Source organism: Alligator mississippiensis, chromosome 3, assembly GCF_030867095.1.
Source record: "Alligator mississippiensis isolate rAllMis1 chromosome 3, rAllMis1, whole genome shotgun sequence".
NCBI classification, from domain to species: Eukaryota; Metazoa; Chordata; order Crocodylia; family Alligatoridae; genus Alligator; species Alligator mississippiensis.
In genome coordinates, this window is record NC_081826.1 from 96,721,444 (window position 1) to 96,735,830 (window position 14,387).

Sequence of the window (14,387 nt, forward strand, 5' to 3'; positions counted from 1 at the left end):
GGCACTGGGAGTGCCAGCTGCAGTGGCAGCAACAGCAGCGGGCCCATCCTATGAACGCCCCAAGCAAACCACACACCTGCCAATGGGGGCCAGGGTACTGGCTGCAAGAGGAATTGGTCAGCCACCTCCTCCTGCACTCCCCACTACAGCCCACCTGGACAGCCACCCATGGACCCCCAGGCCACCATGCACCCCCAGCACCATGCTCACTGCAGACACTTCTACAAAAAGTAGTTTATTCCCCTCCACAGAAACAAACCCCACCCTCCCCTCTCCCTCTCCCACAACAGACCCCTTCCCCTCCTCCCCAGCTCCCCACAGAACCCCTCCACCACTGTCCCTATCCAACATCAATAAAATACCCTCTTCCTCATGCAGAGTATGTACAGAAATATGTATGTTCCCACTCAGGGTGGGGCGCTGTGGCATGGGGGTGCCTAGGGGGAGGAGCCCAGAGACAGGTGGCCAGCACCCCAGCCTCTGGCCGGTCCCCCATGGGTGCACGTGCTGCAGCAAGGCAGTCAGTCCCCCTCCTGCAGCCAGTGGTTTGGGGCAGCAGGGCCCTTTTGTGGTCCTGGCTCTGCTGCAGGCAGCTGCTGCTCTGTGTCTATGTGGAGCCAGGGCAAGAGGTGGGGCTGGGCCCAGGAAGGTGAGCTGAGTGGTGGGGGACCTGGGGAAGGAGCTAGGGCAGAATCTCCTGGCTGGTAGAAGCTCCACTGCCCCTCAGCTCAGGGTGGGGGGTAGGCTGCTGCTGGGTGGTGGATGGCTGCCAGGAGGCAGGTAGGGCTAGGGCTGAGTGGGTGGCATGAAGGCAACTACCAAGGTTAAGACAGTGTCCAGCACCTGGCAGTCCTCTCCCATGGCCTCCACTGCCCTGGCCACCAGGAAAGCCTGCCACTCTAGGGCCTCCACGTGTCTCTCCTCCAGGGCCACAAGCCTAGCCCAGAATCCCTGGTCTGCCTAGTCCCTTCCCTCCTCATGGGCAATTCTGCCAGGCACTCCTCGGCCACCATGATGATCTGGTTCAGCAGCTGGGTCCAATCCTGCATCCTGCACTGGTGGAGCCAGCACATCCACAGGATCCAAGCCAAGGCATGCTGGTGACCCTGATGGCACATTCCAGCTGCCAACTTGTGCCCGTCCCCTGCATGCAGCTGCAGAGCCTAGAGAGCAAGGAGAAAAAAGTTGTTTGTGAGAGTTTGCAACATTTCTGAGATAAGGTGCTCTGTACCAGGGGCCTATGCACTGCCCAGCCTCAGATCAAGGGTCATGTGCGCATGGGTGCCCACAGACCATGGTAAGTCAGCGGGGCAGGCTCTGGCCTAGGTGGCCACCAGCCAAGCCCCCCATCCCTGCATGCTCCCCAGGGCCATGTGGGCTTCTGAGTGCTGGCCACAGGCAGGCCTGGCTCCTGGCAGCACCTTCTGCTACAGCTCCAGAGTTACTCCCTCCACTTCTCCTGCAGGCCAGCCTGTCTCCTGTGCTGCCACAAAGCCCACGGTACATGGGGGCAAGGGACTCCTGGCCAACTGAGATGAGGAGCTGCTGATGCCCCCACCCTCTCTTCAGAGAACCTCTCCAGAGAGGTTCTCTGGGGGAGTCCTCTCCCATGCCAGTATGTATGTTATTTCTCTGGTATGTCAAGAGTACCCCTTCTGTGAGTGTCCTGGGTGTGCCACATGGAGCTGTTTGCATGGACTGAGGGGTGCCCGACATAATAGACCCTGCTGCTGATGATTGCTATAGTGCCCCAGCTGCACCTGTGAACCTGGTGCAGGACCCTGAGCTTTGATGGTGTGGAGGGCAAGCCTGCCTTACCCCACAACCCCTGCTACCACCTGAAGGGCTACCTATGACTCTCTACACATCCCTTTCTCCTGCAGCTGAGGACATCACTACTGGCATTGACGTGTTCCTCGGTGTGTGTAAAGCCAGTGCCCACCTAGCTCCATGGGCACAGGCTGCTGCCTGCTGTAGGGAGGGCTCCAGGAGCCTGGGGGAGCACGGGCAGGCCAGGTGGGGAGGAGAGGCAGGGACAGGGGTGGGGAAGGGAGGGCTGTCCCCACAGTATGGTCCTTACCAGGTGGCCATGGCAGCCATGCCTAATGTCCTGAGTTGGTGACTGCTGGCAGTGAGGACCTGTGACTCCTGGGGTACAGCAGCACAGCATCTGGCTACCAGGCAGGGACCACCGCTGGAGAATAGCTGAAGCTGCAGGCAGCCAACAGTGCCATAGTCAGCCTGGCCTCATGTGCAGGGATGAGCATACAGAGCTGGCAGGGCAGGCACCTCAGCAGTACAGGCTCCTGGTGACCCAAGGGACCCTCTCCCAATGATGCATTAGTGTGAGTGCCAGGCCACAGCAGAGGCTTCAGCAGACCACCTGTGCTGGTGTACACAGAATGGCTCAGACCAGGGTCCCAGGACATGACAATATCATCCAGCTGCTGTATAAAATGCATGGACTTGTGGGCAGCCCCTGACCAGTGGTTGTGGTCGGTGACTATGACAAACTGTGCCCGCAAGGCCTTGACCTTTATGCAGCACTGGCACACCAACCAGTTGTGCCTGTGCTACTGTATGCAGTTTGACAGCCCATCATAGATGTGCATGTTGGAATGCCTGCTCTACACAAACTGCATACGGACCTCAGCCTTGTCCCACAGCACAATCAGGTCCACAGTATCCACCTGGGACCAGTTCAGGCCCCAGGAGACAGCTTGTAGTGTTGGGGAGAATACCAGCAGGCTCCTGCAATGGCTTGCTGGTCCTTCACATGGCAGTCCCAGTGTTGGCAGGCCTGGGCAGATGCTTGCAGCACCCAGCACAGGGGCACAGCCCTGTGGTTAGCCTGAGGTCAGCTGCAGCAGGACCCAGTGGCCAGAGGTTGTCTGTAGAGGTCCCAGAATGCTGCCAGACCTAGCAGGTGCCTGCAGCACCCAGCACAGTGTAACAGCATGGGTCCGGCAGTTATGTGGCACCATGGTGCCAGGGATCAGCACTGGAGCCTGGGCAGGCTGCTGCAGCTGGTCTAGGGCCTCTGCCAGGAAACACAGTGGCCCATGACTAGCTGCACATGGCCCGCAGGCTTTTAAGAGCCTGGGACTGGGGCAGGAAAAGAGCCACCTCAGCCCCAGGGCTGGAGAATCTCCCAGCCTCCGGGCCCAAGAGCTGAGCTGGCCTCATTGTGGTGGGGCTGAACAGTAACAAATTTGCTCCTGGTCAGCATCTGTATATTCATTACTGCGCAGTAAGAAATCACAAGTAAGTTTGCTACTTGTATTTTCAGGTAGCAAATTTACTCGTGAGTAGAGCAATTTCCTGCACAGTAAAGCGTCTCATATAGACACAGCCAGAAGGTATTTAACCTGCTAATCTCTTTAGGGAAGGAAGATCAGTGAGCTAGACTTGCCAAAAGAGTCAGGGGATTATTTATTCATCACTACAATTTGATGACTGAGAGAGGAGTGTGGGGCCCAAGAGTAAAGATAAAGAGGTCTTTGTTCCATTTTTTATTTTAGATTTGAACACTTTTTTATTCTGTCAAGGCCTAGTAAATGCTTCACCCAGAAAAGAAGGAAGTTTGTTGACAAACCTGACATAGGGTTCACTGCTGACTTCTGTACTTTGGTGTGGTATATTGGCCAGCAAAAGGGGGGAAAACGTCTAAATAAACTTCCCTCTCAGCTGTTTTGGCAAGCTTCCTTCTTGTGATGTCTCTCTGATCTCCCTTCCCCACTCCTCTCTTCCTCAAACATTTCATTCCCTATATTGACACATCAGGTGAATAGTGACTGATTAGCATCATAGTATTTTTACTGAGTAAAATGTTACATTTTTAAAACAGGTTATATTCTGTTTTTAATCCCTCTGGATGAAATAGTGGCCCCATTGAAGTCACTGGGAATTTCATCACCCTCTGTGTTTAAAGAGATGATGTTTTGACAAACTCACAAATGCCAGAAAAATCAAAGAGTTAGGGAGAATATTGCAGCTATATGTTCACACACAAAGCACTGAATTGACATGTAAACCAAGTTCCCGTTTCACTCTCAGAAGTTTGCCTTTATTCAGATTAAAATACTAGAGCAAGGTTAGGAAGCCTGCACTTTTGTGAGCCTTTCTATAGATTTTCTGCCACTCTAGCATCTTTCACAAGGAAGAGAGACTCTGGCCACAAAAGCTGTTACATTTCTACCAGAAGACCACTGCTCTTCCTCACTCTTCCCTATTGAAGAGTAGTCATCAATAGTTCAGAAGTGCACAAGCATTCATTCAATTTCTCCTGGAAGGAATATACCCATTCTGAGAGAAAGACCTTTAAGGTTGATACCTGAAAGACCTTCCCTGTGGGAGAGTTTCTCTCACAGGAACAAATGCCTGTACAGTGCTCCATTCCCTGCCTGGTCTGGTCCAGGGTGGGACTGAACCAGTGCAGCAATGCTCCCCTCCTGTTCCCCAGAATGGGGACTGCCTGGTCTGGAGAACAAGTGGGTGACCTGGCCCCACTACTCCCTCTGTTTTGCTCCAAGAGACTAGCAACAGGAGTGGAGAGTGCCTTGTCTGGTAAAGGTGAGGGGAGTCTTTCCCTGTTATTTCACTCTGCTTTCTCTCCCCCCACCCCCAGGACCAAGAAGAGTTGAACAGCTACTACTTCCCCTGGCTACTCTAGACCAGGATCCCTCCAGTCTGGGGAAATCTGGGAGAGCAGGGAGAAGGGATGCCTACAGGCTGAATACCTATGCTGCTCCCTCTCCTGGAAAGATTTCTAATCAATGAAATATCTATAACCTTGTTGTTTTTTGTCTGATTTGGATGAAACTTACGTGAGTGGTAGCCTCTGCTAAGAGCATAAAGCCTGCCAAGCTTTAAAGAGATAGGTGGAGGGGATTCAGGGAAACTGTACCCCAAATTCTTGAAAGCAAAACTCATGTCATGTGTATATGTTACACCACAGCGGGGTGAAAACTGCAGGGGTGGTCACCCCTGCTGAGGCCACGAAGTCTGCCAAGTTTCAAGGTGATAGGTACAGGGGGAAGTCTGGCTTCTGAGGCACTGCACCTCTGGCTGCTAACAGGCACAACTTGTGACACAGATGACCCTGTGTGTGTTAAGGTGCAGCAGGGTGAAAACTGCAGGCCTGCTAGTCCCTGCTGAGGCCATGAAGCCTGCCAGCTGTTAAGGAGATAGGTTCAGGGGCGTTGTGGGGCCCTGCACTCCTAGCTGCTGACAGACAAAACTTGAGACATGGGTGCTTGTGCAACTGACTGTGTCAGTCTTGGGGCAGTTGATTGTCTGTATTGATTCTTTCCTCTCCTTAGTCTGTGGTTTTGTAGGTGTTAATCCTTGCTCGTTAGATCATTACATTAGCTAGATACTGTGTATTGAGCTGGTCCCTGAGTGAATCATGATTGATTGGTAACTGGTAACACAGTAGCTTAGCAGCCAGGCCTGCAGTAGTCCCCCCCACCCCTCCCCTCCCCTCCCCACACCCCAAGACAGACAGTTGCACAAGCACCCATTTCACAACTTTTGCCTGTCAGCAGCTAGAGGTGCAAGGCCCCAGAAGCCCCTGCATCTATATCTTTGAAAGCTGGTAGGCTTCATTGCCTCAGCAGGGGCTACCATCCCTGCAACTTTCACCCTGCTGTGCCTTAACACACACAGTGTGTCACCTATGTCACTAGTTTTGCTTGTCCACAGCTTGAGGTGCAGTTTCTCCCAAACCCCTGCACCTATCTCCTTGACACTTGACAGTATTTGTGGCCCCACCAGGGGCTACCATCCCTGCAGTTTTCACCCTTCTGTGGTTTAACACACACATACACAAGTGACATGTGTTTTGCTCAGGATTTTGAGGTACAATTTCCCAGAAACCCCTGCACCTATCACCTTGAGTCTTGGTACAGGTGATGCCCTCATCAGGGACTACCATTTCTGCAAGTTTCATCTAAATTGGCCAACAGACAACAAAGTTATAGATATTTATACTCTATGGCTGAATTGGCTCCCAATCTTTTCTGAAGCGATTTGGAAGCTCTGAAATTATTTGGAAATCATAAAGCTTCCAGCAATTCAATTCCAATTCATAGATTCAACCTCTGAATCATCCAAATCCGAATCATGATCTGAAGCTCTGCACAACCCTACAAGGTACTCCACCTCAGCACATTTATAGGCTCAGCAGTGCTATATCTATATAACTATATTTAGTGAGCAGTGCTCACTAGCACCACAGTTGAAAGACTTGGGGACTGACTGAAACAGCCAATCAGAGTTGGGACAGGAGGTGGTGGTGCAGCAGAGTGCCACCACAATGATAGGGACACAAGGGGTGGAGTGGGTGGGGGCAAGGCTAGCACAGCTGCCCCCCCACCCTGCTCCCTGGAGTTACATGTGTGCAGCATAAAGGTGTCTGTAACAGGCTCCTGACTGAAACCCTGTTACTGGAGAGGTTTTGGCAGCTGGGGGTGTTTACTTCCCAGCAGGGGAAGAGATGCCCCATGCCCGCTGAGAGCCAATGGGACTCAGCACCAAGGAATATGAGGAGGGAGGAGGCCTGAGGAAGGGCACCTTCAGGCACCATGAGAGAAGGAGGTGCCATTAAGGACCCTCACCAAGAAGGATCCAGAGGGAGGATCCCAGGCGACAGGGCAAACGTGGGCCAAGCAATGACAGAACCCCAGGACCAGTAACCCCTCCTCGCTACATACCTGAAGCCCATGGCAGCAGCAGTGAGTCGGAGGGAATGGAGCCGCAGCGCAGGGAAAAGCCGCGGCTTCACGCCGGGACATGGCGAAGTAACCCAGGAGCTAGAGGGGGGTGGAGGCCACCTGTCCAGCCTCTGAAGAGACAGGGACCCAGCACCCTGAACTTGAAGACAAAGGGGAGTGGGGCTAGGGGACAGAAACACCCAGATCCACACGCCGGCACTGAGCGCAGCAGGGGAAGCTGGCATCGCCCATAACAAGCCGCTAACAAGATAATTAGCGGCGGGGAGTTGAGATGCTACGCTACACTTACCGTCCCGATTAAGTTGGCGGGGATCCTCTTCGGAGTGCAGGGGTGATCCCAGAGATGACTCCAATGGACTGCTGCCCCTCCAGGTTTGCCTATAAGAGATAGCAATAAAGCACCTATATATTGAAGTTCTATCAAACGTGGTCCTTCCGCGGGTACTAACCAGGGTAACATCTCTTCCCTCCCTATTTCTTCAATAAGAGCAAAATCGTGACAGGGGAGAACCAAGGGATCTGGGTGGTACCCTGAGCAAACATGCTGACAGTGTCCAAAAAAACCACCTTATTTCTCCTCACCTTAATTTTAAAATAAACAAGGTTCGTTTGTTTGTTTTTTTTAAGTCTGATTAAAATAAAATGGCCTCTAGGGCTGAGACCCATCTGCCATTTCATAGATTTCATAGACATTAGGGCTGGAAGGGACCTCGGAAGATCATCGAGTCCAGCCCCCCGCCCAAAGGGCAGGACGTCAGCTGGGGTCATAGGATCCCAGCAAGATAAGCATCCAGTTTGCTCTTGAAGGTGTTCAATGAAGGCGCTTGAACAACCTCCGGTGGCAGGCTGTTCCAGACCTTGGGGGCTCGGACAGTAAAGAAATTCTTCCTTATGTCCAGCCTGAAACGATCTTGTAGTAGTTTGTGACCATTCGTCCTCGTCATCCCTTGGGGCGCTCTGGTGAACAAACGTTCCCCTAGATACTGGTGGTCACCCCTGATAAACTTGTAGGTGGCCATCAGATCACCCCTGAGCCTGCGCTTTTCCAGGCTAAAGAGCCCCAGGGCTCTCAGCCTGTCATCGTAGGGTCTGCTTCCCTGACCTCTGATCATGCATGTGGCTCTTCTCTGGACTCTCTCAAGCTTCTCCACATCCTTTTTGAATTGTGGAGCCCAAAACTGGACGCAGTACTCCAGCTGCGGCCTCACTAAGGCCGAGTACAGGGGGAGAATGACGTCCCGGGATTTGCTTGAGAAGCATCTATGGATGCAAGCCAGCGTTTTGGTCGCTTTACTAGCCGCAGCATCGCATTGCAGGCTCATGTTCATCTTGTGGTCAATGATGACCCCCAAGTCTCTTTCTTCCATAGTGCTAACCAACATAGCACTGCCGAGCCTATAAGGATGCTGCGGGTTTTTTTTCCCAAGGTGGAGAACCTTGCATTTATCGGCGTTGAACACCATCAGATTCTCATCCGCCCACTTGCTGAGCCTGTCCAGGTCAGCCTGGATCATCCGCCTGTCTTCTGGTGTGGATGCTTTGCCCCAAAGTTTGGTGTCATCGGCGAACTTGGCCAGTCCGCTTCTGACTCCAGTGTCCACATCGTTAATGAAGATGTTGAACAGTATGGGTCCAAGGACAGAGCCCTGGGGGACCCCACTGGTCACAGGACACCATGTTGAGTGACTTCCATCAATTACTACCCTCTGGGTCCAACCCCGGAGCCAATTTTCCAGCCAGTGGATCGTGGGGGACCCAAGGCGACAATTGGCCAGTTTCTCCAAGAAACGATCATGGGACACCAGATCTAAGGCTTTTTTGAAGTCAAGATATATGACATCAATCTCATCTCCCTTGTCCAGGTGATAGGTCACCTGGTCGTAGAAGGAAATGAGATTGGTCAAGCAAGACCTACCCGCAACACACCCGTGCTGGCTATCCCTTAAGATGTTGGCGTCGGCCAGTCCATTAAGGATGGCCTCCTTAATAAACTTTTCTAAGATCTTCCCCAGGATAGAAGTCAGGCTGATGGGCCTATAGTTAGCCGGATCCACTTTCCTCCCTTTCTTGAAGATAGGCACCACATTGGCCTTCTTCCAGTCTTCGGGCACTACGCCAGAGCGCCAAGAGTTTTCAAAGATCCGCGCTAGAGGCTGGGCTATGATGCTCGCCAGCTCCTTGAGTACCCTGGGGTGAAGATTGTCAGGGCCGGCTGACTTGAAGGTATCCAGCTTCTCAAGATGTTCCTTCACAAAGTCAGCATTAATGAAGGGCAGGGGATCACCCTCACCCGGACTTCCCGGCCCTGTAGCGGGCACGGGCGTCCCATGGGGCTGATGAAAGACCGACGCAATGTACCTATTTAATAGGTTGGCTTTTTCCTGGGCATCAGTTGTCAGTTGCCCCATCTGGTTCAGCAGGGGTCCAACGTTGCCCCTGCTTTTCCTCCAGTTCCCCACATATCTGAAAAAGGACTTTTTATTGTCCTTGATGCTCAAAGCTAGCTGGAGTTCAGTTGCAGCCTTGGCTTTCCTGGTCTGCTCCCTACAGGACCGGACCAGTGCAGAATAATCCTCCTTGGAGGTGACTCCCATCCTCCATCCTTTGTAGGCCTTTCTTTTTAGCCTCAGGAGGTCTGCTAGGTCCCTGGAGAGCCAGGGGGGCTGCTGTGCCCTCTTGCTGCCTTTCCTCCGAGATGGAATAGACTTAGTTAGTGCATTGAGGATCGCTCCCTTGAGGAGCAACCACTCTTCTTGAACTCCCCTCTCCCTGTGGTCACAGTCCCTTAGGGCCTCACTGACAAGCCTCCTGAGCTTGTCTAAGTCGGCTTTCCTGAAGTCAAGGACTTGCGTGTTGCTGACTGACCTGCCAGCTTTTCGGCGGATGGTGAAGGTGATCAGCTCGTGGTCGCTGTCACCCAGCTTCCCATCGATCACTAGGTCACCGACTAGGTCCTCCCCAGTAGCCAGCACCAGGTCGAGCAGCGCTTTGCCTCTCGTTGGCCCATAGACTTCTTGAGTCAGGTAGAGGTCATCCACGCACGAGAGGAAGCTCTGTGACCGCTCAGATTTTGCTGAGCGATCCTCCCATGAGATGTCTGGGTAATTGAAGTCACCCATGACAACCATGGTCCTGGAGCAAGCTGCCTCAGCCAGTTCCTGGGCAAACTCCTGGTCTAGCTCAGGACTTTGAGTGGGAGGTCTGTAATAGACTCCCACCATTGTGTCCCGTGTGCCGTGTTCCCCACGGATTTTAACCCAGAGGGTCTCCAGCCATCCACCCTGGTCGCCAATATCGGCTTGCAGGGACGCGTAGCTTTCCTTAACATAGAGAGCTACACCCCCGCCCCTTTTCTCTACACGATCCCTCCTGTACAGGGTATAGCCATCTATCCCCGTGGTCCAGTCATGGGTGGAGTCCCACCAGGTCTCCGTGATCCTTATGACATCGTAATTGTTTGCACTGAGCAGGAGGATGAGCTCCTCCTGCTTATTCCCCAAGCTCCTGGCATTTGTGTACAGGCAGGCAAGTGCCCCCTGGGGGGCTCCTTCCTTGCCCACAGATTTTACCAGGGCTGGGGCTGGGGTGGGCTCCCTTGAGTGCCGTGATCCGCTGGCTTTGCAAGGATTGTTCAGCAGGCCAGCAGTGGCGGTAGTCCCCCCGTCCCCCAGCGGGCTTAGTTTAAAGCCCGGTGGAGCAGGTCAGCCAGTCTGGCTGAGAAGAGCCTCCTCCCTAGGGGAGAGAGGTGGAGACCATCTCTTCCCAGCAGCTCGCTGCCTCTCTCGCCAAAGAGCGGGCTGTGGTCATGAAAGCCAAAGCCTTCCTGACGACACCAGCGCCGCAGTCTTTGGTTGACCACATAGATCCTCCTGTCCCTTCTCAGCCCATAGCCTGAGACTGGGAGGATCGACGAGAACACCACCTGTGCCCCCAGACCCTTAAGCCCCGCTCCCAAATCCCTGTAGCGCCTCATGACCTGGCTGGGAGTGCTCCGAGCCGTGTCATTGGTGCCCACATGAATAAGGAGCATGGGATAGTGGTCTGTGGGTTTGAGGAGCTGATCTAATTCCTCAGATTAGAACCAAATTACAAAATTCTGGCATTTAAATATTATTTATTAATAATAAAAATATTATTAAATTAAATATTATTTAAATTTTAAATTAATATTATTTATTAAATATTATTTCCTTGGCTAGGGACAGAAATTCAAAAAGCCTCAGCCTGAATTGATTCAATCTTTTCAGGTTAGTCTAATCTGGCTAGGCTAAATCAGTTTTGTAACCAGACAGATATCCCAGAAATTCAGGCACATTTTATACAGGTCTTACCAAACTCATTTTCTTTTACAATCGGGTAACTTGCCACCTGGATAAGAGAGAATAATTTAATGTTGTATACCTTGACTTCCAAACAGCTTTTGATGTGGTATCCCATGATGCTCTCATGATAACATTGGAGGATTGTGGGTTTAACTGGGAGACAGTTAGGTGGGTAGAAAGCTGGCTGTGGGGTAGGACCCAGAGAGCCCTAATGAACAGATCTGTGTCATCTCGGTGAGAAGTGGGCAGCGGTGTTGCTCCAGTACTTTTCAACATCTTTATCAATGATTTGGATGTGGGGGTGAAGAGCTCACTGGCTAAGTTTGTGGAGGACACCGAGTTATGGGGAAGCCTGGTCATGCTTGAAGATAGGCTACAGAGACTGGCGGATCTAGACACACTGACAAGTTGGGCGAGTCGAAAGCAGGTGAAGTTCAATACTGAGAAATGTAAAGTGCTCCATCTGGGGACAAACAACCCACTACATACCTACAGGCTTGGCGGCACCAAACTGACCAGCACCATGAACAAAAAAGACTTGGGGGTAATAATAGACCACTGTATGAATATGAGCCGGCAATGCAATGCTGTTGCCATCAGGGAAAATAATACACTGGAATGCATCTCCAGCAAAACAAAGGAAGTGATTCTTCTGCTCTACTTAGCATTGGTGAGACCTCAACTGGAGTACCGCATCCAGTTCTGGGCACCACATTTTAACAAGGATGTGGTAAAGCTTGAGAGAGTCCAGAGGAGGACCACCTGTATGATCAGAAATTTGCATGGCAAGCTATACAAGGAAAGGCTGAAGGACCTGGGAGACTTCACCCTGAAAAAGAAAAAGGCTGAAAGGAACTTGGTAACAGCTCACTGCTACATCAGGGGAGTACATCAAGGGCTCAGTGAACAACTGTTCACCAGGGCACCCTTGGGGAAAATCAGGAGTAATGGACATAAACTCCTAGAAGACTGTTTCAGGCTCAACGTTAGGAAAAACTACTTCACAACTAGGGTGTCCAGACTATGGAATAAGCTTCCCCCAGAGGTGGTGCAATCACCTACCCTGGAAATCTTCAAGAGGAGACTAGACAGTCACCTTGCTGGGGTGATCTGACCCCAGCCATCTTTCCTGCCTGGTGCAGGGGGCTGGACCCTATGATCTTTTGAGGTCCCTTCCAGCCTTACAACTATGAATCTATGCAATGGCTCAGGCTATAAGCCGGGGGACGCTAGAGTAGCCCTCCCTTCTCTTGAACAAGGCTGAGCTGAGGGGGCCATGGCTAGGCCCCAGCAGCACATTGTGGTTAGGGAGGGGTGTCCTCACTCCCCGACACTTGATAACAGAGCATTTATCAGCTGTGTTATCAGCATTTAACACCCCATCAGAAAACAAAGCCTCACTCATTACAAACTCTTCTTAAACAGCTTTTTCCAAAGGAAAATGCATACCAGCCTCTGGCTTCTTTACTATTCATTCCATCCAGGAAGAGCACACACCAGCTGCAGATGCTTCCTCGACCTGATGAAGGGTTTTTAAACCCAAAAACTTGCTAAGAAAGATTTTTCCAACTATTTTTTTAACTAGTTGGTCTAATAAAAGATAGCTGATTTACCCAAAGAGCCTTGTCTGCCTTTTCCAAAGGAAGGAATGCAGGAACATTACCATCTGAGCTGTTGATTACCTCCAAAAAGCCCTAAGTGGACACTGTCCTATTTGCATTACACAGCATTAGCTAGTAGGGGTGTGCAAAGCAGGCTCTATTCAATTCGGATTCGGCCTGATTCATTGATTTGGATCACTGTCCCCGATTCGATTTGGCCAAATCCAAATCTGAAGAGTCAATGCTGATTCAGTGAATCAGCAATTCGGACATAGACACAGTTTAAATGTTTTTTCTATATACCTCGAGGTACCAGTGATCACTGTGATGCTGGCATGCCTAGAGCATCACATAAGAGTGCAGGGGGGGCCTCCTTGTGCTCAGCAGTGAACCCAGAAGTGGACCGGAACTACTTCTGGTCCACTTCTGGGTCTGCCGAGGAGCACACTGGGGGGTCCCCCCATGCCCCCCTGGCTTGACGATCAGCTGTGAAGGGACCCCAGGTACCCCTCCCAGACCCAGGAGGCACCAGTTGCCGAGCTGGGGAGGGCGCAGGGGAGGGGGGCCTGTGCACTCTGCAGCATACCTGGAAGTAGACCAGAAGTACTTCTGGCCCACTTCTTGGTCTGCTGCCAAGCATGCCAAGGGGCCCCCTTATGCTCCTGTGGGACACTCCATCCAGCCCAGCATCGCAGTGTTCACGAGCTGCCTGCTACCTAGAGGTATGTAAAAAAAAAATTTTTTTTTTTAATTAAAGCTATGTCTATGTCTGAATCTCACCAAATCAATGTGGAGGGTTCCGACCCGATTCAGAGATATTAAAGGGTTCTCTGATTCGATTCGGATTCAGAGATTCAGTCACCAAATAAGGCCAAATCTCCGCTGAATCAAATCAGGGACTGAAGCTTCGCGTAGCCCTATTATCTAGCATACCACATGCTGGCTATAGTCTGTGTTGTGGGAGAGAGGAGGAAGGGGTCTCTGCTTAAGCAGCAAGTGGTGAGGGGGCAGGGGGTTGGGGGCACGGGGAGGCCAGCAGACCCTGTTGTGCCTGAAAGTCTCTGCCACAGCTCCAGCCAGGGAGCAGAGGGGAGGGGCCAGCTCTGCTGTGGAGCAGAGAGCCCCGCTCAGCCCAGAGACTATGCCAGGGTGCTGGGGGTGTCTGGTTTAGCTTAAACCAGCAAAGGGTCTGGGACAGACATTGCATAAACTGGTTTGACCCAAATCAGTTAAGTCTGATACTACATTCAACCAGGTTTATCTCAAACCAGTTTCAGTCATTTTCAAACTAGTTTATGTGCACTGAACATCTGTTCTGTTACAGGTTTAAACCAGTTTCTGATCACTTCAGCCAGTTTGTGTGTAATGTCTGTCCCTAGCCATAAACTGTGCTACAATATCACGAGTCCCCAAAGTTCATAGTGTCCAGTGAACATAGAAGTGAGAAGAATGAATTAGGGCCTGAACCAAGTCAGAGTCAATGGAGAAAGTCCCATTGACTGAGACCCCATTCTAGGCCTTGAAGGTAAGCACAAAGTATTTATGTATATGTGGGGAGGCCCGTGCCAAGAGGCCTGGCTTTTTACGGAATGAAGTCTTACACAGGTAGCTTGGTCCTTCATTTTCCCCTGAAATTTGCCATTATTCCCATTCTTTGCAGAAAATATTCCTACAATATTTCCTTTTTTTCTTGTCCTTTTTATTCTAAATTGAAGCATATTTTTATGTTA

General features: G+C 51.5%; 1 long non-coding RNA gene across 1 annotated transcript in view; it reads right to left on the minus strand.

Annotated features, from left to right (window-relative positions):
* Positions 1 to 332: 332 nt before the first annotated feature.
* LOC132249092 (uncharacterized) overlaps positions 333 to 14,387 on the minus strand; it is a 44,744-nt gene continuing 30,689 nt past the window's right edge. Inside the window, exons 3-4 of the long non-coding RNA XR_009460487.1 lie at positions 7,024 to 7,112; positions 333 to 1,163 (exon numbers count right to left, since the gene is read on the minus strand). This is a non-coding gene — a long non-coding RNA (uncharacterized LOC132249092). The remainder of the gene's footprint in view (positions 1,164 to 7,023; positions 7,113 to 14,387) is intronic.